The sequence below is a fragment of the Lissotriton vulgaris genome, chromosome 12 (genome assembly GCF_964263255.1).
Source record: "Lissotriton vulgaris chromosome 12, aLisVul1.2, whole genome shotgun sequence".
Classification (NCBI taxonomy): Eukaryota; Metazoa; Chordata; class Amphibia; order Caudata; family Salamandridae; genus Lissotriton; species Lissotriton vulgaris.
In genome coordinates, this window is record NC_141700.1 from 446,902,953 (window position 1) to 446,926,190 (window position 23,238).

The following is a 23,238-nucleotide window of genomic DNA, read 5'->3' on the forward strand; positions in this document are numbered from 1 at the left end:
ACACGAAAAGATACTCAATCACTACGCAAGGATTAATATGTTTTAATAAGCAGGTACTCTTATAAAACCGAATTTCATTTCTTGAATTCTTTACAATTTTATTCATGAAGGTATTAATATTGCTCAAATCTAGGTAGAAATTTCATCTACGTCTTTCTCATAGATATGTAGCTTTTTTCATTTTGCAATAACAGTATTCATTCTATAATCTTGAAAATACTTGGGTTTTTATAAGGTTTAAGATGATCTTTTTAGCAGTAAGATGAATCAGACTTTTATATTTAAATTGTATCGGAATAAGACCTAATGAAAATGATGTGTTATATAACAATGAGAAAAGCAAGGCGCTGCTAAGAGTTGAACTCAGGATCTCCCGTTTACTAGGCAGGCACTTCAACCAGCTAAGCCACAGCACCCATTTGATTCTTAGCTTTGAAACACTTTTCTTTATGGTGTTCAAGAGAATATTGCTTTTTCGCTTTCATATTCTTTTCTAAGTTCACACACTTCTCTACTCAAACACTTAAGATGAATGAAGACTCTTCATTTATTCAAAAACACCTCTCTAATTTGAAGTTTACCCTATTCTTATCATTTTAAACTATACCTTGCTGAAGAATGGATTAGTTGAATTCAACAATAGAGTGATCATTCACCTCTATCTTGTTCTTTGTCATTTTCTTTTCCCTATTTCAGTCAATGCATTCCTACAAAAATCTTCACAATACCAATCATTTTATTTTATTTTTAAGATAACTTATTCTAAAGTTCATAGAACCAGATGTTTATTCTTAAATTGTATTCAACATGTGTTTGATGAAAATTATTCGGAAAGCATGGAGAAAACAGTTAGGTGCTGCTGAGATTTGAACTCAGGATTTCCTGTTTACGAGACAGGCGTTTTAAACACTAAGCCACAGCACCAAGGTTAATAGTAAAAAATGCATAAATAATTTATTGTTGATGATGAAAATGTGTTTTCTGCTATAAATTCTTCTTTATATGTATTGTAATCTTAAACACGAAAAGGTACTCAATCACTACGCAAGGATTAATATGTTTTAATAACCAGGTACTCTTATAAAACCCAATTTCATTTCTTGAATTCTTTACAATTTTTTTCATGAAGGTATTAATATTGCTCAAATCTAGGTAGAAATTTCATCTACTTCTTTCTCATAGATATGTATTTTTTCATTTTGCAATAACTGTATTCATTCTATAATCTTGAAAATTCTTGGCTTTTTATAAGGTTTAAGATGATCTGTTCAACAGTAAGATGAATCAGACTTTTATATTTTAATTGTATCGGAATAAGACCTAATGAAAATGATTTGTCATATAAAAATGAGAAAAGCAAGGCACTGCTGAGAGTTGAACTCAGGATCTCCTGTTTACTAGACAGGTGCTTTAACGAGCTAAGCCACAGCACCCACTTGATTCTTAATTTTGAAAAATATTCTTTATGGTGTTCAAGAGAATATTGCTTTTTCACTTTCATATTCTTTTCTAAGTTCACACACTTCTCTACTCAAACACTTAAGATGAATGAAGACTCTTCACTTATTCAAAAACACCTCTCTAATTTGAAGTTTACCCTATTCATATCATTTTAAAATATACCTTGCTGAAGAATGGATTAGTTGAATTCAACAATAGAGTGATCATTCACCTCTATCTTGTTCTTTGTCATTTTCTTTTCTCTATTTCAGTCAATGCATTCCTACAAAAATCTTCACAATACCAATCATTTTATTTAATTTTTAAGATAACTTATTCTAAAGTTCATAGAACCAGATGTTTATTCTTAAATTGTATTCAACATGTGTTTGATGAAAATTATTCGGAAAGCATGGAGAAAACAGTTAGGTGCTGCTGAGATTTGAACTCAGGATTTCCTGTTTACGAGACAGGCGCTTTAACCACTAAGCCACAGCACCAACGTTAATAGTAAAAAATGCATCAATAATTTATTGTTGATGATGAAAATGTTTTTTCTGCTATAAATTCTTCTTTATATGTATTGTAATCTTAAACACGAAAAGATACTCAATCACTACGCAAGGATTAATATGTTTTAATAAACAGGTACTCTTATAAAACTCAATTTCATTTCTTGAATTCTTTACATTTTTTTTTCATAAAGGTATTACTATTGCTCCAATCTAGGTAGAAATTTCATCTACGTCTTTCTCATAGATATGTATTTTTTTCATTTTGCAATAACAGTAATCATTCTATAATCTTAAAAATACTTGGGTTTTTATAAGGTTTAAGATGATCTGTTCAACAGTAAGATGAATCAGACTTTTATATTTTAATTGTATCGGAATAAGACCAAATGAAAATGATTTGTTAAATAACAATGAGAAAAGCAAGACACTGCTGAGAGTTGAACTCAGGATCTCCTGTTTACTAGACAGGTGCTTTAACGAGCTAAGCCACAGCACCCACTTGATTCTTAATTTTGAAAAATTTTCTTTATGGTGTTCAAGAGAATATTGCTTTTTCACTTTCATATTCTTTTCTAAGTTCACACACTTCTCTACTCAAACACTTAAGTTGAATGAAGACTCTTCACTTATTCAAAAACACCTCTCTAATTTGAAGTTTACCCTATTCATATCATTTTAAAATATACCTTGCTGAAGAATGGATTAGTTGAATTCAACAATAGAGTGATCATTCACCTCTATCTTGTTCTTTGTCATTTTCTTTTCTCTATTTCAGTCAATGCATTCCTACAAAAATCTTCACAATACCAATCATTTTATTTAATTTTTAAGATAACTTATTCTAAAGTTCATAGAACCAGATGTTTATTCTTAAATTGTATTCAACATGTGTTTGATGAAAATTATTCGGAAAGCATGGAGAAAACAGTTAGGTGCTGCTGAGATTTGAACTCAGGATTTCCTGTTTACGAGACAGGCGTTTTAGCCACTAAGCCACAGCACCAACGTTAATAGTAAAAAATGCATAAATGATTTATTGTTGATGATGAAAATGTGTTTTCTGCTATAAATTCTTCTTTATATGTATTGTAATCTTAAACACGAAAAGATAGTCAATCACTACGCAAGGATTAATATGTTTTAATAAACAGATACTCTTATAAAACTCAATTTCATTTCTTGAATTCTTTACAATTTTTTTTCATAAAGGTATTACTATTGCTCCAATCTAGGTAGAAATTTCATCTACGTCTTTCTCATAGATATGTATTTTTTTCATTTTGCAATAACAGTAATCATTCTATAATCTTGAAAATACTTGGGTTTTTATAAGATTTAAGATGATCTGTTCAACAGTAAGATGAATCAGACTTTTATATTTTAATTGTATCGGAATAAGACCAAATGAAAATGATTTGTTAAATAACAATGAGAAAAGCAAGACACTGCTGAGAGTTGAACTCAGGATCTCCTTTTTACTAGACAGGTGCTTTAACGAGCTAAGCCACAGCACCCACTTGATTCTTAATTTTGAAACAATTTTCTTTATGGTGTTCAAGGGAATATTGCTTTTTCACTTTCATATTCTTTTCTAAGTTCACTCACTTCTCTACTCAAACACTTAAGATGAATGAAGACTCTTCACTTATTCAAAAACACCTCTCTAATTTGAAGTTTACCCTATTCATATCAATTTAAAATATACCTTGCTAAAGAATGGATTAGTTGAATTCAACAATAGAGTGATCATTCACGTCTATCTTGTTCTTTGTCATTTTCTTTTCCCTATTTCAGTCAATGCATTCCTACAAAAATCTTCACAATACCAAGCATTTTATTTAATTTTTAAGATAACTTATTCTAAAGTTCATAGAACCAGATGTTCATTCTTAAAGTGTATTCAACACTTGTTTGATGAAAATTATTCGGAAAGCATGGAGAAAACAGTTGGGTGCTACTGAGAACTGAACTCAGGATTTTCTGTTTCCGAGACAGGCGCTTTAACCACTAAGCCACAGCACCAACATTAATAGTAAAAAATGCATAAACAATTTATTGTTGATGATGAAAATGTGTTTTCTGCTATAAATTCTTCTTTATATGTATTGTAATCTTAAACACGAAAAGATACTCAATCACTACGCAAGGATTATTATGTTTTAATAAACAGGTACTCTTATAAAACCCAATTTCATTTCTTGAATTCTTTACAATTTTATTCATGAAGGTATTAATATTGCTCAAATCTAGGTAGAAATTTCATCTACGTCTTTCTCATAGATATGTAGTTTTTTTCATTTTGCAATAACAGTATTCATTCTATAATCTTGAAAATACTTGGGTTTTTATAAGGTTTAAGATGATCTTTTCAACAGTAAGATGAATCAGACTTTTATATTTTAATTGTATCGGAATAAGACCTAATGAAAATGATTTGTTATATAACAATGAGAAAAGCAAGGCGCTGCTGAGTTGAACTCAGGATGTCCTGTTTACTAGACAGGTGCTTTAACCAGCTAAGCCACAGCACCCACTTGATTCTTAAATTTGAAACACTTTTCTTTATGGTGTTCAAGAGAATATTGCTTTTTCACTTTCATATTCCTTTCTAATTTCACACACGTCTCTACTCAAACACTTAAGATGAATGAAGACTCTTCATTTATTCAAAAACACCTCTCTAATTTGAACTTTACCCTATTCATATCATTTTAACCTATACCTTGCTGAAGAATGGATTAGTTGAATTCAACAATAGAGTGATCATTCACCTCTATCTTGTTCTTTGTCATTTTCATTTCCCTATTTCAGTCAATGCATTCCTACAAAAATCTTCACAATACCAATCATTTTATTTAATTGTTAAGATAACTTATTCTAAAGTTCATAGAACCAGATGTTTATTCTTAAATTGTATTCAACATGTGTTTGATGAAAATTATTCGGAAAGCATGGAGAAAACAGTTAGGTGCTGCTGAGAATTGAACTCAGGATTTCCTGTTTACGAGACAGGCGCTTTAACCACTAAGCCACAGCACCAACGTTAATAGTAAAAAATGCATAAATAATTTATTGTTGATGATGAAAATGTGTTTTCTGCTATAAATTCTTGTTTATATGTATTGTAATCTTAAACACGAAAAGATACTCAATCACTACGCAAGGATTAATATGTTTTAATAAACAGGTACTCTTATAAAACCCAATTTCATTTCTTGAATTCTTTACAATTTTATTCATGAAGGTATTAATATTGCTCAAATCTAGGTAGAAATTTCATCTACGTCTTTCTCATAGATATGTAGTTTTTTTCATTTTGCAATAACTGTATTCATTCTATAATCTTGAAAATTCTTGGCTTTTTATAAGGTTTAAGATGATCTGTTCAACAGTAAGATGAATCAGACTTTTATATTTTAATTGTATCGGAATAAGACCTAATGAAAATGATTTGTTATATAAAAATGAGAAAAGCAAGGCACTGCTGAGAGTTGAACTCAGGATCTCCTGTTTACTAGGCAGGCGCTTCAACAAGCTAAGCCACAGCACCCACTTGACTCTTAATTTTGAAACACTTTTCTTTATGGTGTTCAAGGGAATATTGCTTTTTCACTTTCATATTCTTTTCTAAGTTCACACACTTCTCTACTCAAACACTTAAGATGAATGAAGACTCTTCACTTATTCAAAAACACCTCTCTAATTTGAAGTTTACCCTATTCATATCAATTTAAAATATACCTTGCTAAAGAATGGATTAGTTGAATTCAACGATAGAGTGATCATTCACCTCTATCTTGTTCTTTGTCATTTTCTTTTCCCTATTTCAGTCAATGCATTCCTACAAAAATCTTCACAATACCAAGCATTTTATTTAATTTTTAAGATAACTTATTCTAAAGTTCATAGAACCAGATGTTTATTCTTAAATTGTATTCAACACTTGTTTGATGAAAATTATTCGGAAAGCATGGAGAAAACAGTTAGGTGCTGCTGAGAATTGAACTCAGGATTTCCTGGTTACGAGACAGGCGCTTTAACCACTAAGCCACAGCACCAACGTTAATAGTAAAAAATGCATGAATAATTTATTGTTGATGATGAAAATGTGTTTTCTGCTATAAATTCTTCTTTATATGTATTGTAATCTTAAACACGAAAAGATACTCAATCACTACGCAAGGATTAATATGTTTTAATAAACAGGTACTCTTATAAAACTCAATTTCATTTCTTGAATTCTTTACAATTTTTTTTTCATAAAGGTATTACTATTGCTCCAATCTAGGTAGAAATTTCATCTACGTCTTTCTCATAGATATGTATTTTTTTCATTTTGCAAAAACAGTAATCATTCTATAATCTTGAAAATACTTGGGTTTTTATAAGGTTTAAGATGATCTGTTCAACAGTAAGATGAATCAGACTTTTATATTTTAATTGTATCGGAATAAGACCAAATGAAAATGATTTGTTAAATAACAATGAGAAAAGCAAGACACTGCTGAGAGTTGAACTCAGGATCTCCTGTTTACTAGACAGGTGCTTTAACGAGCTAAGCCACAGCACCCACTTGATTCTTAATTTTGAAACATTTTCTTTATGGTGTTCAAGAGAATATTGCTTTTTCAGTTTCATATTCTTTTCTAAGTTCACACACTTCTCTACTCAAACACTTAAGATGAATGAAGACTCTTCACTTATTCAAAAACACCTCTCTAATTTGAATTTTACCCTATTCATATCATTTTAAAATATACCTTGCTGAAGAATGGATTAGTTGAATTCAAAAATAGAGTGATCATTCACCTCTATCTTGTTCTTTGTCATTTTCTTTTCCCTATTTCAGTCAATGCATTCCTACAAAAATCTTCACAACACTAAGCATTTTATTTAATTTTTAAGATAACTTATTCTAAAGTTCATAGAACCAGATGTTTATTCTTAAATTGTATTCAACACTTGTTTGATGAAAATTATTTGGAAAGCATGGAGAAAACAATTAGGTGCTGCTGAGATTTGAACTCAGGATTTCATGTTTACGAGACAGGAGCTTTAACCACTAAGCCACAGCACCAACGGTAATAGTGAAAAAATGCATAAATCATTTATTGTTGAAGATGAAAATGTGTTTTCTGCTATAAATTCTTCTTTATATGTATTGTAATCTTAAACACGAAAAGATACTCAATCACTACGCAAGGATTAATATGTTTTAATAAACAGGTACTCTTATAAAACTCAATTTCATTTCTTGAATTCTTTACAATTTTTTTTCATAAAGGTATTACTATTGCTCCAATCTAGGTAGAAATTTCATCTACGTCTTTCACATAGATATGTATTTTTTTCATTTTGCAATAACAGTAATCATTCTATAATCTTGAAAATACTTGGGTTTTTATAAGGTTTAAGATGATCTGTTCAACAGTAAGATGAATCAGACTTTTATATTTTAATTGTATCGGAATAAGACCAAATGAAAATGATTTGTTAAATAACAATGAGAAAAGCAAGACACTGCTGAGAGTTGAACTCAGGATCTCCTGTTTACTAGACAGGTGCTTTAACGAGCTAAGCCACAGCACCCACTTGATTCTTAATTTTGAAAAATGTTCTTTATGGTGTTCAAGAGAATATTGCTTTTTCACTTTCATATTCTTTTCTAAGTTCACACACTTCTCTACTCAAACACTTAAGTTGAATGAAGACTCTTCACTTATTCAAAAACACCTCTCTAATTTGAAGTTTACCCTATTCATATCATTTCAAAATATACCTTGCTGAAGAATGGATTAGTTGAATTCAACAATAGAGTGATCATTCACCTCTATCTTGTTCTTTGTCATTTTCTTTTCCCTATTTCAGTCAATGCATTCCTACAAAAATCTTCACAATACCAATCATTTTATTTTATTTTTAAGATAACTTATTCCAAAGTTCATAGAACCAGATGTTTATTCTTAAATTGTATTCAACATGTGTTTGATGAAAATTATTCGGAAAGCATGGAGAAAACAGTTAGGTGCTGCTGAGATTTGAACTCAGGATTTCCTGTTTACGAGACAGGCGTTTTAAACACTAAGCCACAGCACCAACGTTAATAGTAAAAAACGCATAAATAATTTATTGTTGATGATGAAAATGTGTTTTCTGCTATAAATTCTTCTTTATATGTATTGTAATCTTAAACACGAAAAGGTACTCAATCACTACGCAAGGATTAATATGTTTTAATAACCAGGTACTCTTATAAAACCCAATTTCATTTCTTGAATTCTTTACAATTTTTTTCATGAAGGTATTAATATTGCTCAAATCTAGGTAGAAATGTCATCTACTTCTTTCTCATAGATATGTATTTTTTCATTTTGCAATAACTGTATTCATTCTATAATCTTAAAAATTCTTGGCTTTTTATAAGGTTTAAGATGATCTGTTCAACAGTAAGATGAATCAGACTTTTATATTTTAATTGTATCGGAATAAGACCTAATGAAAATGATTTGTCATATAAAAATGAGAAAAGCAAGGCACTGCTGAGAGTTGAACTCAGGATCTCCTGTTTACTAGACAGGTGCTTTAACGAGCTAAGCCACAGCACCCACTTGATTCTTAATTTTGAAAAATTTTCTTTATGGTGTTCAAGAGAATATTGCTTTTTCACTTTCATATTCTTTTCTAAGTTCACACACTTCTCTACTCAAACACTTAAGTTGAATGAAGACTCTTCACTTCATCAAAAACACCTCTCTAATTTGAAGTTTACCCTATTCATATCATTTTAAAATATACCTTGCTGAAGAATGGATTAGTTGAATTCAAAAATAGAGTGATCATTCACCTCTATCTTGTTCTTTGTCATTTTCTTTTCTCTATTTCAGTCAATGCATTCCTACAAAAATCTTCACAATACCAATCATTTTATTTAAATTTTTAAGATAACGTATTCTAAAGTTCATAGAACCAGATGTTTATTCTTAAATTGTATTCAACATGTGTTTGATGAAAATTATTCGGAAAGCATGGAGAAAACAGTTAGGTGCTGCTGAGATTTGAACTCAGGATTTCCTGTTTACGAGACAGGCGTTTTAGCCACTAAGCCACAGCACCAACGTTAATAGTAAAAAATGCATATATGATTTATTGTTGATGATGAAAATGTGTTTTCTGCTATAAATTCTTCTTTATATGTATTGTAATCTTAAACACGAAAAGATAGTCAATCACTACGCAAGGATTAATATGTTTTAATAAACAGATACTCTTATAAAACTCAATTTCATTTCTTGAATTCTTTACAATTTTTTTTCATAAAGGTATTACTATTGCTCCAATCTAGGTAGAAATTTCATCTACGTCTTTCTCATAGATATGTATTTTTTTCATTTTGCAATAACAGTAATCATTCTATAATCTTGAAAATACTTGGGTTTTTATAAGATTTAAGATGATCTGTTCAACAGTAAGATGAATCAGACTTTTATATTTTAATTGTATCGGAATAAGACCAAATGAAAATGATTTGTTAAATAACAATGAGAAAAGCAAGACACTGCTGAGAGTTGAACTCAGGATCTCCTGTTTACTAGACAGGTGCTTTAACAAGCTAAGCCACAGCACCCACTTGATTCTTAATTTTGAAACACTTTTCTTTATGGTGTTCAAGGGAATATTGCTTTTTCACTTTCATATTCTTTTCTAAGTTCACACACTTCTCTACTCAAACACTTAAGATGAATGAAGACTCTTCACTTATTCAAAAACACCTCTCTAATTTGAAGTTTACCCTATTCATATCAATTTAAAATATACCTTGCTAAAGAATGGATTAGTTGAATTCAACAATAGAGTGATCATTCACCTCTATCTTGTTCTTTGTCATTTTCTTTTCCCTATTTCAGTCAATGCATTCCTACAAAAATCTTCACAATGCCAAGCATTTTATTCAATTTTTAAGATAACTTATTCTAAAGTTCATAGAACCAGATGTTTATTCTTAAATTGTATTCAACACTTGTTTGATGAAAATTATTCGGAAAGCATGGAGAAAACAGTTGAGTGCTACTGAGAACTGAACTCAGGATTTCCTGTTTCCGAGACAGGCGCTTTAACCACTAAGCCACAGCACCAACATTAATAGTAAAAAATGCATAAACAATTTATTGTTGATGATGAAAATGTGTTTTCTGCTATAAATTCTTCTTTATATGTATTGTAATCTTAAACACGAAAAGATACTCAATCACTACGCAAGGATTAATATGTTTTAATAAACAGGTACACTTATAAAACCCAATTTCATTTCTTGAATTCTTTACAATTTTATTCACGAAGGTATTAATATTGCTCAAATCTAGGTAGAAATTTCATCTACGTCTTTCTCATAGATATGTAGTTTTTTTCATTTTGCAATAACAGTATTCATTCTATAATCTTGAAAATACTTGGGTTTTTATAAGGTTTAAGATGATCTTTTCAACAGTAAGATGAATCAGACTTGTATATTTTAATTGTATCGGAATAAGACCTAATGAAAATGATTTGTTATATAACAATGAGAAAAGCAAGGCGCTGCTGAGTTGAACTCAGGATGTCCTGTTTACTAGACAGGCGCTTTAACCAGCTAAGCCACAGCACCCACTTGATTCTTAAATTTGAAACACTTTTCTTTATGGTGTTCAAGAGAATATTGCTTTTTCACTTTCATATTCTTTTCTAATTTCACACACGTCTCTACTCAAACACTTAAGATGAATGAAGACTCTTCATTTATTCAAAAACACCTCTCTAATTTGAAGTTTACCCTATTCATATCATTTTAACCTATACCTTGCTGAAGAATGGATTAGTTGAATTCAACAATAGAGTGATCATTCACCTCTATCTTGTTCTTTGTCATTTTCATTTCCCTATTTCAGTCAATGCATTCCTACAAAAATCTTCACAATACCAATCATTTTATTTAATTGTTAAGATAACTTATTCTAAAGTTCATAGAACCAGATGTTTATTCTTAAATTGTATTCAACATGTGTTTGATGAAAATTATTCGGAAAGCATGGAGAAAACAGTTAGGTGCTGCTGAGAATTGATCTCAGGATTTCCTGTTTACGAGACAGGCGCTTTAACCACTAAGCCACAGCACCAACGTTAATAGTAAAAAATGCATAAATAATTTATTGTTGATGATGAAAATGTGTTTTCTGCTATAAATTCTTGTTTATATGTATTGTAATCTTAAACACGAAAAGATACTCAATCACTACGCAAGGATTAATATGTTTTTATTAAACAGGTACTCTTATAAAACCCAATTTCATTTCTTGAATTCTTTACAATTTTATTCATGAAGGTATTAATATTGCTCAAATCTAGGTAGAAATTTCATCTACGTCTTTCTCATAGATATGTAGTTTTTTTCATTTTGCAATAACTGTATTCATTCTATAATCTTGAAAATTCTTGGCTTTTTATAAGGTTTAAGATGATCTATTCAACAGTAAGATGAATCAGACTTTTATATTTTAATTGTATCGGAATAAGACCTAATGAAAATGATTTGTTATATAAAAATGAGAAAAGCAAGGCACTGCTGAGAGTTGAACTCAGGATCTCCTGTTTACTAGGCAGGCGCTTCAACAAGCAACGCCACAGCACCCACTTGATTCTTAATTTTGAAACACTTTTCTTTATGGTGTTCAAGGGAATATTGCTTTTTCACTTTCATATTCTTTTCTAAGTTCACACACTTCTCTACTCAAACACTTAAGATGAATGAAGACTCTTCACTTATTCAAAAACACCTCTCTAATTTGAAGTTTACCCTATTCATATCAATTTAAAATATACCTTGCTAAAGAATGGATTAGTTGAATTCAACGATAGAGTGATCATTCACCTCTATCTTGTTCTTTGTCATTTTCTTTTCCCTATTTCAGTCAATGCATTCCTACAAAAATCTTCACAATACCAAGCATTTTATTAAATTTTTAAGATAACTTATTCTAAAGTTCATAGAACCAGATGTTTATTCTTAAATTGTATTCAACACTTGTTTGATGAAAATTATTCGGAAAGCATGGAGAAAACAGTTAGGTGCTGTTGAGAATTGAACTCAGGATTTCAGGGTTACGAGACAGGCGCTTTAACCACTAAGCCACAGCACCAACGTTAATAGTAAAAAATGCATGAATAATTTATTGTTGATGATGAAAATGTGTTTTCTGCTATAAATTTTTCTTTATATGTATTGTAATCTTAAACACGAAAAGATACTCAATCACTACGCAAGGATTAATATGTTTTAATAAACAGGTACTCTTATAAAACCCAATTTCATTTCTTGAATTATTTACAATTTTATTCATGAAGGTATTAATATTGCTCAAATCTAGGTAGAAATTTAATCTACGTCTTTCTCATAGATATGTATTTTTTTCATTTTGCAATAACAGTATTCATTCTATAATCTTGAAAATACTTGGGTTTTTATAAGGTTTAAGATAATCTTTTCAACAGTAAGATGAATCAGACTTTTATATTTTAATTGTATCGGAATAATACCTAATGAAAATGATTTGTTATATAACAATGAGAAAAGCAAGGTACTGCTGAGAGTTGAACTCAGGATCTCCTGTTTACTGGACAGGCGCTTTAACCAGCTAAGCCACAGCACCCACTTGATTCTTAATTTTGAAACACTGTTCTTTATGGTGTTCAAGAGAATATTGCTTTTTCACTTTCATATTCTTTTCTAAGTCCACACACTTCTCCACTCAAACACTTAAGATGAATGAAGACTCTTCACTTATTCAAAAACACCTCTCTAATTTGAATTTTACCCTATTCATATCATTTTAAAATATACCTTGCTGAAGAATGGATTAGTTGAATTCAAAAATAGAGTGATCATTCACCTCTATCTTGTTGTTTGTCATTTTCTTTTCCTATTTCAGTCAATGCATTCCTACAAAAATCTTCACAATACCAAGCATTTTATTTAATTTTTAAGATAACTTATTCTAAAGTTCATAGAACCAGATGTTTATTCTTAAATTGTATTCAACACTTGTTTGATGAAAATTATTTGGAAAGCATGGAGAAAACAATTAGGTGCTACTGAGATTTGAACTCAGGATTTCCTGTTTACGAGACAGGAGCTTTAACCACTAAGCCACAGCACCAACGGTAATATTAAAACAATACATAAATCATTTATTGTTGATGATGAAAATGTGTTTTCTGCTATAAATTCTTCTTTATATGTATTGTAATCTTAAACACGAAAAGATACTCAATCACTACGCAAGGATTAATATGTTTTAATAAACAGGTACTCTTATAAAACCCAATTTCATTTCTTGAATTCTTTACAATTTTATTCATGAAGGTATTAATATTGCTCAAATCTAGGTAGAAATTTCATCTACGTCTTTCTCATAGATATGTAGTTTTTTTCATTTTGCAATAACAGTATTCATTCTATAATCTTGAAAATACTTGGGTTTTTATAAGGTTTAAGATGATCTTTTCAACAGTAAGATGAATCAGACTTTTATATTTTAATTGTATCGGAATAAGACCTAATGAAAATGATTTGTTATATAACAATGAGAAAAGCAAGGCGCTGCTGAGTTGAACTCAGGATGTCCTGTTTACTAGACAGGTGCTTTAACCAGCTAAGCCACAGCACCCACTTGATTCTTAAATTTGAAACACTTTTCTTTATGGTGTTCAAGAGAATATTGCTTTTTCACTTTCATATTCCTTTCTAATTTCACACACGTCTCTACTCAAACACTTAAGATGAATGAAGACTCTTCATTTATTCAAAAACACCTCTCTAATTTGAACTTTACCCTATTCATATCATTTTAACCTATACCTTGCTGAAGAATGGATTAGTTGAATTCAACAATAGAGTGATCATTCACCTCTATCTTGTTCTTTGTCATTTTCATTTCCCTATTTCAGTCAATGCATTCCTACAAAAATCTTCACAATACCAATCATTTTATTTAATTGTTAAGATAACTTATTCTAAAGTTCATAGAACCAGATGTTTATTCTTAAATTGTATTCAACATGTGTTTGATGAAAATTATTCGGAAAGCATGGAGAAAACAGTTAGGTGCTGCTGAGAATTGAACTCAGGATTTCCTGTTTACGAGACAGGCGCTTTAACCACTAAGCCACAGCACCAACGTTAATAGTAAAAAATGCATAAATAATTTATTGTTGATGATGAAAATGTGTTTTCTGCTATAAATTCTTGTTTATATGTATTGTAATCTTAAACACGAAAAGATACTCAATCACTACGCAAGGATTAATATGTTTTAATAAACAGGTACTCTTATAAAACCCAATTTCATTTCTTGAATTCTTTACAATTTTATTCATGAAGGTATTAATATTGCTCAAATCTAGGTAGAAATTTCATCTACGTCTTTCTCATAGATATGTAGTTTTTTTCATTTTGCAATAACTGTATTCATTCTATAATCTTGAAAATTCTTGGCTTTTTATAAGGTTTAAGATGATCTGTTCAACAGTAAGATGAATCAGACTTTTATATTTTAATTGTATCGGAATAAGACCTAATGAAAATGATTTGTTATATAAAAATGAGAAAAGCAAGGCACTGCTGAGAGTTGAACTCAGGATCTCCTGTTTACTAGGCAGGCGCTTCAACAAGCTAAGCCACAGCACCCACTTGACTCTTAATTTTGAAACACTTTTCTTTATGGTGTTCAAGGGAATATTGCTTTTTCACTTTCATATTCTTTTCTAAGTTCACACACTTCTCTACTCAAACACTTAAGATGAATGAAGACTCTTCACTTATTCAAAAACACCTCTCTAATTTGAAGTTTACCCTATTCATATCAATTTAAAATATACCTTGCTAAAGAATGGATTAGTTGAATTCAACGATAGAGTGATCATTCACCTCTATCTTGTTCTTTGTCATTTTCTTTTCCCTATTTCAGTCAATGCATTCCTACAAAAATCTTCACAATACCAAGCATTTTATTTAATTTTTAAGATAACTTATTCTAAAGTTCATAGAACCAGATGTTTATTCTTAAATTGTATTCAACACTTGTTTGATGAAAATTATTCGGAAAGCATGGAGAAAACAGTTAGGTGCTGCTGAGAATTGAACTCAGGATTTCCTGGTTACGAGACAGGCGCTTTAACCACTAAGCCACAGCACCAACGTTAATAGTAAAAAATGCATGAATAATTTATTGTTGATGATGAAAATGTGTTTTCTGCTATAAATTCTTCTTTATATGTATTGTAATCTTAAACACGAAAAGATACTCAATCACTACGCAAGGATTAATATGTTTTAATAAACAGGTACTCTTATAAAACTCAATTTCATTTCTTGAATTCTTTACAATTTTTTTTCATAAAGGTATTACTATTGCTCCAATCTAGGTAGAAATTTCATCTACGTCTTTCTCATAGATATGTATTTTTTTCATTTTGCAAAAACAGTAATCATTCTATAATCTTGAAAATACTTGGGTTTTTATAAGGTTTAAGATGATCTGTTCAACAGTAAGATGAATCAGACTTTTATATTTTAATTGTATCGGAATAAGACCAAATGAAAATGATTTGTTAAATAACAATGAGAAAAGCAAGACACTGCTGAGAGTTGAACTCAGGATCTCCTGTTTACTAGACAGGTGCTTTAACGAGCTAAGCCACAGCACCCACTTGATTCTTAATTTTGAAACATTTTCTTTATGGTGTTCAAGAGAATATTGCTTTTTCAGTTTCATATTCTTTTCTAAGTTCACACACTTCTCTACTCAAACACTTAAGATGAATGAAGACTCTTCACTTATTCAAAAACACCTCTCTAATTTGAATTTTACCCTATTCATATCATTTTAAAATATACCTTGCTGAAGAATGGATTAGTTGAATTCAAAAATAGAGTGATCATTCACCTCTATCTTGTTCTTTGTCATTTTCTTTTCCCTATTTCAGTCAATGCATTCCTACAAAAATCTTCACAACACTAAGCATTTTATTTAATTTTTAAGATAACTTATTCTAAAGTTCATAGAACCAGATGTTTATTCTTAAATTGTATTCAACACTTGTTTGATGAAAATTATTTGGAAAGCATGGAGAAAACAATTAGGTGCTGCTGAGATTTGAACTCAGGATTTCATGTTTACGAGACAGGAGCTTTAACCACTAAGCCACAGCACCAACGGTAATAGTGAAAAAATGCATAAATCATTTATTGTTGAAGATGAAAATGTGTTTTCTGCTATAAATTCTTCTTTATATGTATTGTAATCTTAAACACGAAAAGATACTCAATCACTACGCAAGGATTAATATGTTTTAATAAACAGGTACTCTTATAAAACTCAATTTCATTTCTTGAATTCTTTACAATTTTTTTTCATAAAGGTATTACTATTGCTCCAATCTAGGTAGAAATTTCATCTACGTCTTTCACATAGATATGTATTTTTTTCATTTTGCAATAACAGTAATCATTCTATAATCTTGAAAATACTTGGGTTTTTATAAGGTTTAAGATGATCTGTTCAACAGTAAGATGAATCAGACTTTTATATTTTAATTGTATCGGAATAAGACCAAATGAAAATGATTTGTTAAATAACAATGAGAAAAGCAAGACACTGCTGAGAGTTGAACTCAGGATCTCCTGTTTACTAGACAGGTGCTTTAACGAGCTAAGCCACAGCACCCACTTGATTCTTAATTTTGAAAAATGTTCTTTATGGTGTTCAAGAGAATATTGCTTTTTCACTTTCATATTCTTTTCTAAGTTCACACACTTCTCTACTCAAACACTTAAGTTGAATGAAGACTCTTCACTTATTCAAAAACACCTCTCTAATTTGAAGTTTACCCTATTCATATCATTTCAAAATATACCTTGCTGAAGAATGGATTAGTTGAATTCAACAATAGAGTGATCATTCACCTCTATCTTGTTCTTTGTCATTTTCTTTTCCCTATTTCAGTCAATGCATTCCTACAAAAATCTTCACAATACCAATCATTTTATTTTATTTTTAAGATAACTTATTCCAAAGTTCATAGAACCAGATGTTTATTCTTAAATTGTATTCAACATGTGTTTGATGAAAATTATTCGGAAAGCATGGAGAAAACAGTTAGGTGCTGCTGAGATTTGAACTCAGGATTTCCTGTTTACGAGACAGGCGTTTTAAACACTAAGCCACAGCACCAACGTTAATAGTAAAAAACGCATAAATAATTTATTGTTGATGATGAAAATGTGTTTTCTGCTATAAATTCTTCTTTATATGTATTGTAATCTTAAACACGAAAAGGTACTCAATCACTACGCAAGGATTAATATGTTTTAATAACCAGGTACTCTTATAAAACCCAATTTCATTTCTTGAATTCTTTACAATTTTTTTCATGAAGGTATTAATATTGCTCAAATCTAGGTAGAAATGTCATCTACTTCTTTCTCATAGATATGTATTTTTTCATTTTGCAATAACTGTATTCATTCTATAATCTTAAAAATTCTTGGCTTTTTATAAGGTTTAAGATGATCTGTTCAACAGTAAGATGAATCAGACTTTTATATTTTAATTGTATCGGAATAAGACCTAATGAAAATGATTTGTCATATAAAAATGAGAAAAGCAAGGCACTGCTGAGAGTTGAACTCAGGATCTCCTGTTTACTAGACAGGTGCTTTAACGAGCTAAGCCACAGCACCCACTTGATTCTTAATTTTGAAAAATTTTCTTTATGGTGTTCAAGAGAATATTGCTTTTTCACTTTCATATTCTTTTCTAAGTTCACACACTTCTCTACTCAAACACTTAAGTTGAATGAAGACTCTTCACTTCATCAAAAACACCTCTCTAATTTGAAGTTTACCCTATTCATATCATTTTAAAATATACCTTGCTGAAGAATGGATTAGTTGAATTCAAAAATAGAGTGATCATTCACCTCTATCTTGTTCTTTGTCATTTTCTTTTCTCTATTTCAGTCAATGCATTCCTACAAAAATCTTCACAATACCAATCATTTTATTTAATTTTTAAGATAACGTATTCTAAAGTTCATAGAACCAGATGTTTATTCTTAAATTGTATTCAACATGTGTTTGATGAAAATTATTCGGAAAGCATGGAGAAAACAGTTAGGTGCTGCTGAGATTTGAACTCAGGATTTCCTGTTTACGAGACAGGCGTTTTAGCCACTAAGCCACAGCACCAACGTTAATAGTAAAAAATGCATATATGATTTATTGTTGATGATGAAAATGTGTTTTCTGCTATAAATTCTTCTTTATATGTATTGTAATCTTAAACACGAAAAGATAGTCAATCACTACGCAAGGATTAATATGTTTTAATAAACAGATACTCTTATAAAACTCAATTTCATTTCTTGAATTCTTTACAATTTTTTTTCATAAAGGTATTACTATTGCTCCAATCTAGGTAGAAATTTCATCTACGTCTTTCTCATAGATATGTATTTTTTTCATTTTGCAATAACAGTAATCATTCTATAATCTTGAAAATACTTGGGTTTTTATAAGATTTAAGATGATCTGTTCAACAGTAAGATGAATCAGACTTTTATATTTTAATTGTATCGGAATAAGACCAAATGAAAATGATTTGTTAAATAACAATGAGAAAAGCAAGACACTGCTGAGAGTTGAACTCAGGATCTCCTGTTTACTAGACAGGTGCTTTAACAAGCTAAGCCACAGCACCCACTTGATTCTTAATTTTGAAACACTTTTCTTTATGGTGTTCAAGGGAATATTGCTTTTTCACTTTCATATTCTTTTCTAAGTTCACACACTTCTCTACTCAAACACTTAAGATGAATGAAGACTCTTCACTTATTCAAAAACACCTCTCTAATTTGAAGTTTACCCTATTCATATCAATTTAAAATATACCTTGCTAAAGAATGGATTAGTTGAATTCAACAATAGAGTGATCATTCACCTCTATCTTGTTCTTTGTCATTTTCTTTTCCCTATTTCAGTCAATGCATTCCTACAAAAATCTTCACAATACCAAGCATTTTATTTAATTTTTAAGATAACTTATTCTAAAGTTCATAGAACCAGATGTTTATTCTTAAATTGTATTCAACACTTGTTTGATGAAAATTATTCGGAAAGCATGGAGAAAACAGTTGAGTGCTACTGAGAACTGAACTCAGGATTTCCTGTTTCCGAGACAGGCGCTTTAACCACTAAGCCACAGCACCAACATTAATAGTAAAAAATGCATAAACAATTTATTGTTGATGATGAAAATGTGTTTTCTGCTATAAATTCTTCTTTATATGTATTGTAATCTTAAACACGAAAAGATACTCAATCACTACGCAAGGATTAATATGTTTTAATAAACAGGTACACTTATAAAACCCAATTTCATTTCTTGAATTCTTTACAATTTTATTCACGAAGGTATTAATATTGCTCAAATCTAGGTAGAAATTTCATCTACGTCTTTCTCATAGATATGTAGTTTTTTTCATTTTGCAATAACAGTATTCATTCTATAATCTTGAAAATACTTGGGTTTTTATAAGGTTTAAGATGATCTTTTCAACAGTAAGATGAATCAGACTTGTATATTTTAATTGTATCGGAATAAGACCTAATGAAAATGATTTGTTATATAACAATGAGAAAAGCAAGGCGCTGCTGAGTTGAACTCAGGATGTCCTGTTTACTAGACAGGCGCTTTAACCAGCTAAGCCACAGCACCCACTTGATTCTTAAATTTGAAACACTTTTCTTTATGGTGTTCAAGAGAATATTGCTTTTTCACTTTCATATTCTTTTCTAATTTCACACACGTCTCTACTCAAACACTTAAGATGAATGAAGACTCTTCATTTATTCAAAAACACCTCTCTAATTTGAAGTTTACCCTATTCATATCATTTTAACCTATACCTTGCTGAAGAATGGATTAGTTGAATTCAACAATAGAGTGATCATTCACCTCTATCTTGTTCTTTGTCATTTTCATTTCCCTATTTCAGTCAATGCATTCCTACAAAAATCTTCACAATACCAATCATTTTATTTAATTGTTAAGATAACTTATTCTAAAGTTCATAGAACCAGATGTTTATTCTTAAATTGTATTCAACATGTGTTTGATGAAAATTATTCGGAAAGCATGGAGAAAACAGTTAGGTGCTGCTGAGAATTGATCTCAGGATTTCCTGTTTACGAGACAGGCGCTTTAACCACTAAGCCACAGCACCAACGTTAATAGTAAAAAATGCATAAATAATTTATTGTTGATGATGAAAATGTGTTTTCTGCTATAAATTCTTGTTTATATGTATTGTAATCTTAAACACGAAAAGATACTCAATCACTACGCAAGGATTAATATGTTTTTATTAAACAGGTACTCTTATAAAACCCAATTTCATTTCTTGAATTCTTTACAATTTTATTCATGAAGGTATTAATATTGCTCAAATCTAGGTAGAAATTTCATCTACGTCTTTCTCATAGATATGTAGTTTTTTTCATTTTGCAATAACTGTATTCATTCTATAATCTTGAAAATTCTTGGCTTTTTATAAGGTTTAAGATGATCTATTCAACAGTAAGATGAATCAGACTTTTATATTTTAATTGTATCGGAATAAGACCTAATGAAAATGATTTGTTATATAAAAATGAGAAAAGCAAGGCACTGCTGAGAGTTGAACTCAGGATCTCCTGTTTACTAGGCAGGCGCTTCAACAAGCAACGCCACAGCACCCACTTGATTCTTAATTTTGAAACACTTTTCTTTATGGTGTTCAAGGGAATATTGCTTTTTCACTTTCATATTCTTTTCTAAGTTCACACACTTCTCTACTCAAACACTTAAGATGAATGAAGACTCTTCACTTATTCAAAAACACCTCTCTAATTTGAAGTTTACCCTATTCATATCAATTTAAAATATACCTTGCTAAAGAATGGATTAGTTGAATTCAACGATAGAGTGATCATTCACCTCTATCTTGTTCTTTGTCATTTTCTTTTCCCTATTTCAGTCAATGCATTCCTACAAAAATCTTCACAATACCAAGCATTTTATTAAATTTTTAAGATAACTTATTCTAAAGTTCATAGAACCAGATGTTTATTCTTAAATTGTATTCAACACTTGTTTGATGAAAATTATTCGGAAAGCATGGAGAAAACAGTTAGGTGCTGTTGAGAATTGAACTCAGGATTTCAGGGTTACGAGACAGGCGCTTTAACCACTAAGCCACAGCACCAACGTTAATAGTAAAAAATGCATGAATAATTTATTGTTGATGATGAAAATGTGTTTTCTGCTATAAATTTTTCTTTATATGTATTGTAATCTTAAACACGAAAAGATACTCAATCACTACGCAAGGATTAATATGTTTTAATAAACAGGTACTCTTATAAAACCCAATTTCATTTCTTGAATTATTTACAATTTTATTCATGAAGGTATTAATATTGCTCAAATCTAGGTAGAAATTTAATCTACGTCTTTCTCATAGATATGTATTTTTTTCATTTTGCAATAACAGTATTCATTCTATAATCTTGAAAATACTTGGGTTTTTATAAGGTTTAAGATAATCTTTTCAACAGTAAGATGAATCAGACTTTTATATTTTAATTGTATCGGAATAATACCTAATGAAAATGATTTGTTATATAACAATGAGAAAAGCAAGGTACTGCTGAGAGTTGAACTCAGGATCTCCTGTTTACTGGACAGGCGCTTTAACCAGCTAAGCCACAGCACCCACTTGATTCTTAATTTTGAAACACTGTTCTTTATGGTGTTCAAGAGAATATTGCTTTTTCACTTTCATATTCTTTTCTAAGTCCACACACTTCTCCACTCAAACACTTAAGATGAATGAAGACTCTTCACTTATTCAAAAACACCTCTCTAATTTGAATTTTACCCTATTCATATCATTTTAAAATATACCTTGCTGAAGAATGGATTAGTTGAATTCAAAAATAGAGTGATCATTCACCTCTATCTTGTTGTTTGTCATTTTCTTTTCCTATTTCAGTCAATGCATTCCTACAAAAATCTTCACAATACCAAGCATTTTATTTAATTTTTAAGATAACTTATTCTAAAGTTCATAGAACCAGATGTTTATTCTTAAATTGTATTCAACACTTGTTTGATGAAAATTATTTGGAAAGCATGGAGAAAACAATTAGGTGCTACTGAGATTTGAACTCAGGATTTCCTGTTTACGAGACAGGAGCTTTAACCACTAAGCCACAGCACCAACGGTAATATTAAAACAATACATAAATCATTTATTGTTGATGATGAAAATGTGTTTTCTGCTATAAATTCTTCTTTATATGTATTGTAATCTTAAACACGAAAAGATACTCAATCACTACGCAAGGATTAATATGTTTTAATAAACAGGTACTCTTATAAAACTCAATTTCATTTCTTGAATTCTTTACAATTTTATTCATGAAGGTATTAATATTGCTCAAATCTAGGTAGAAATGTAATCTACCTCTTTCTCATAGATATGTATTTTTTTCATATTGCAATAACAGTATTCATTCTCTAATCTTGAAAATACTTGGGTTTTTATAAGGTTTAAGATGATCTTTTTAACAGTAAGATGAATCAGACTTTTATATTTTAATTGTATCGGAATAAGACCTAATGAAAATGATTTGTTATATAACAATGAGAAAAGCAAGGCGCTGCTGGGAGTTGAACTCAGGATCTCCTGTTTACTATACAGGCGCTTTAACCAGCTAAGCCACAGCACCCACTTGATTCTTAATTTTGAAACACTTTTCTTTATGGTGTTCAAGAGAATATTGCTTTTTCCCTTTCATATTCTTTTCTAAGTTCACACACTTCTCCACTCAAACACTTAAGATGAATGAAGACTCTTCACTTATTCAAAAACACCTCTCTAATTTGAAGTTTACCCTATTCATATCATTTTAAAATATAACTTGCTAAAGAATGGATTAGTTGAATTCAACGATAGAGTGATCATTCACCTCTATCTTGTTCTTTGTCATTTTCTTTTCCCTATTTCAGTCAATGCATTCCTACAAAAATCTTCACAATACCAAGCATTTTATTTAATTTTTAAGATAACTTATTCTAAAGTTCATAGAACCAGATGTTTATTCTTAAATTGTATTCAACATGTGTTTGATGAAAATTATTCGGAAAGCATG

General features: G+C 30.0%; 15 non-coding genes across 15 annotated transcripts; all 15 read right to left on the bottom strand.

Moving 5' to 3' along the window:
* Positions 1 to 1,867: 1,867 nt before the first annotated feature.
* Positions 1,868 to 1,940, bottom strand: TRNAT-CGU (transfer RNA threonine (anticodon CGU)). Its single transcript has one exon. It is a non-coding gene; the product is annotated as a tRNA-Thr (tRNA).
* A 2,981-nt stretch (positions 1,941 to 4,921) lies between these two features.
* Positions 4,922 to 4,994, bottom strand: TRNAT-CGU (transfer RNA threonine (anticodon CGU)). The gene has a single exon. It is a non-coding gene; the product is annotated as a tRNA-Thr (tRNA).
* Positions 4,995 to 5,940: 946 nt separating this feature from the next.
* TRNAT-CGU (transfer RNA threonine (anticodon CGU)) lies at positions 5,941 to 6,013 on the bottom strand. The gene has a single exon. It is a non-coding gene; the product is annotated as a tRNA-Thr (tRNA).
* Positions 6,014 to 6,959: 946 nt separating this feature from the next.
* Positions 6,960 to 7,032, bottom strand: TRNAT-CGU (transfer RNA threonine (anticodon CGU)). The gene has a single exon. It is a non-coding gene; the product is annotated as a tRNA-Thr (tRNA).
* Positions 7,033 to 10,013: 2,981 nt separating this feature from the next.
* Positions 10,014 to 10,087, bottom strand: TRNAP-CGG (transfer RNA proline (anticodon CGG)). The gene has a single exon. It is a non-coding gene; the product is annotated as a tRNA-Pro (tRNA).
* A 944-nt stretch (positions 10,088 to 11,031) lies between these two features.
* On the bottom strand, positions 11,032 to 11,104 carry TRNAT-CGU (transfer RNA threonine (anticodon CGU)). Its single transcript has one exon. It is a non-coding gene; the product is annotated as a tRNA-Thr (tRNA).
* A 1,456-nt stretch (positions 11,105 to 12,560) lies between these two features.
* On the bottom strand, positions 12,561 to 12,634 carry TRNAT-AGU (transfer RNA threonine (anticodon AGU)). Its single transcript has one exon. It is a non-coding gene; the product is annotated as a tRNA-Thr (tRNA).
* Positions 12,635 to 13,068: 434 nt separating this feature from the next.
* Positions 13,069 to 13,141, bottom strand: TRNAT-CGU (transfer RNA threonine (anticodon CGU)). Its single transcript has one exon. It is a non-coding gene; the product is annotated as a tRNA-Thr (tRNA).
* Positions 13,142 to 14,086: 945 nt separating this feature from the next.
* On the bottom strand, positions 14,087 to 14,159 carry TRNAT-CGU (transfer RNA threonine (anticodon CGU)). The gene has a single exon. It is a non-coding gene; the product is annotated as a tRNA-Thr (tRNA).
* Positions 14,160 to 15,105: 946 nt separating this feature from the next.
* TRNAT-CGU (transfer RNA threonine (anticodon CGU)) lies at positions 15,106 to 15,178 on the bottom strand. The gene has a single exon. It is a non-coding gene; the product is annotated as a tRNA-Thr (tRNA).
* Positions 15,179 to 16,123: 945 nt separating this feature from the next.
* Positions 16,124 to 16,196, bottom strand: TRNAT-CGU (transfer RNA threonine (anticodon CGU)). Its single transcript has one exon. It is a non-coding gene; the product is annotated as a tRNA-Thr (tRNA).
* Positions 16,197 to 19,176: 2,980 nt separating this feature from the next.
* On the bottom strand, positions 19,177 to 19,250 carry TRNAP-CGG (transfer RNA proline (anticodon CGG)). Its single transcript has one exon. It is a non-coding gene; the product is annotated as a tRNA-Pro (tRNA).
* A 944-nt stretch (positions 19,251 to 20,194) lies between these two features.
* Positions 20,195 to 20,267, bottom strand: TRNAT-CGU (transfer RNA threonine (anticodon CGU)). Its single transcript has one exon. It is a non-coding gene; the product is annotated as a tRNA-Thr (tRNA).
* Positions 20,268 to 21,723: 1,456 nt separating this feature from the next.
* On the bottom strand, positions 21,724 to 21,797 carry TRNAT-AGU (transfer RNA threonine (anticodon AGU)). Its single transcript has one exon. It is a non-coding gene; the product is annotated as a tRNA-Thr (tRNA).
* Positions 21,798 to 22,231: 434 nt separating this feature from the next.
* Positions 22,232 to 22,304, bottom strand: TRNAT-CGU (transfer RNA threonine (anticodon CGU)). The gene has a single exon. It is a non-coding gene; the product is annotated as a tRNA-Thr (tRNA).
* Positions 22,305 to 23,238: the final 934 nt, after the last annotated feature.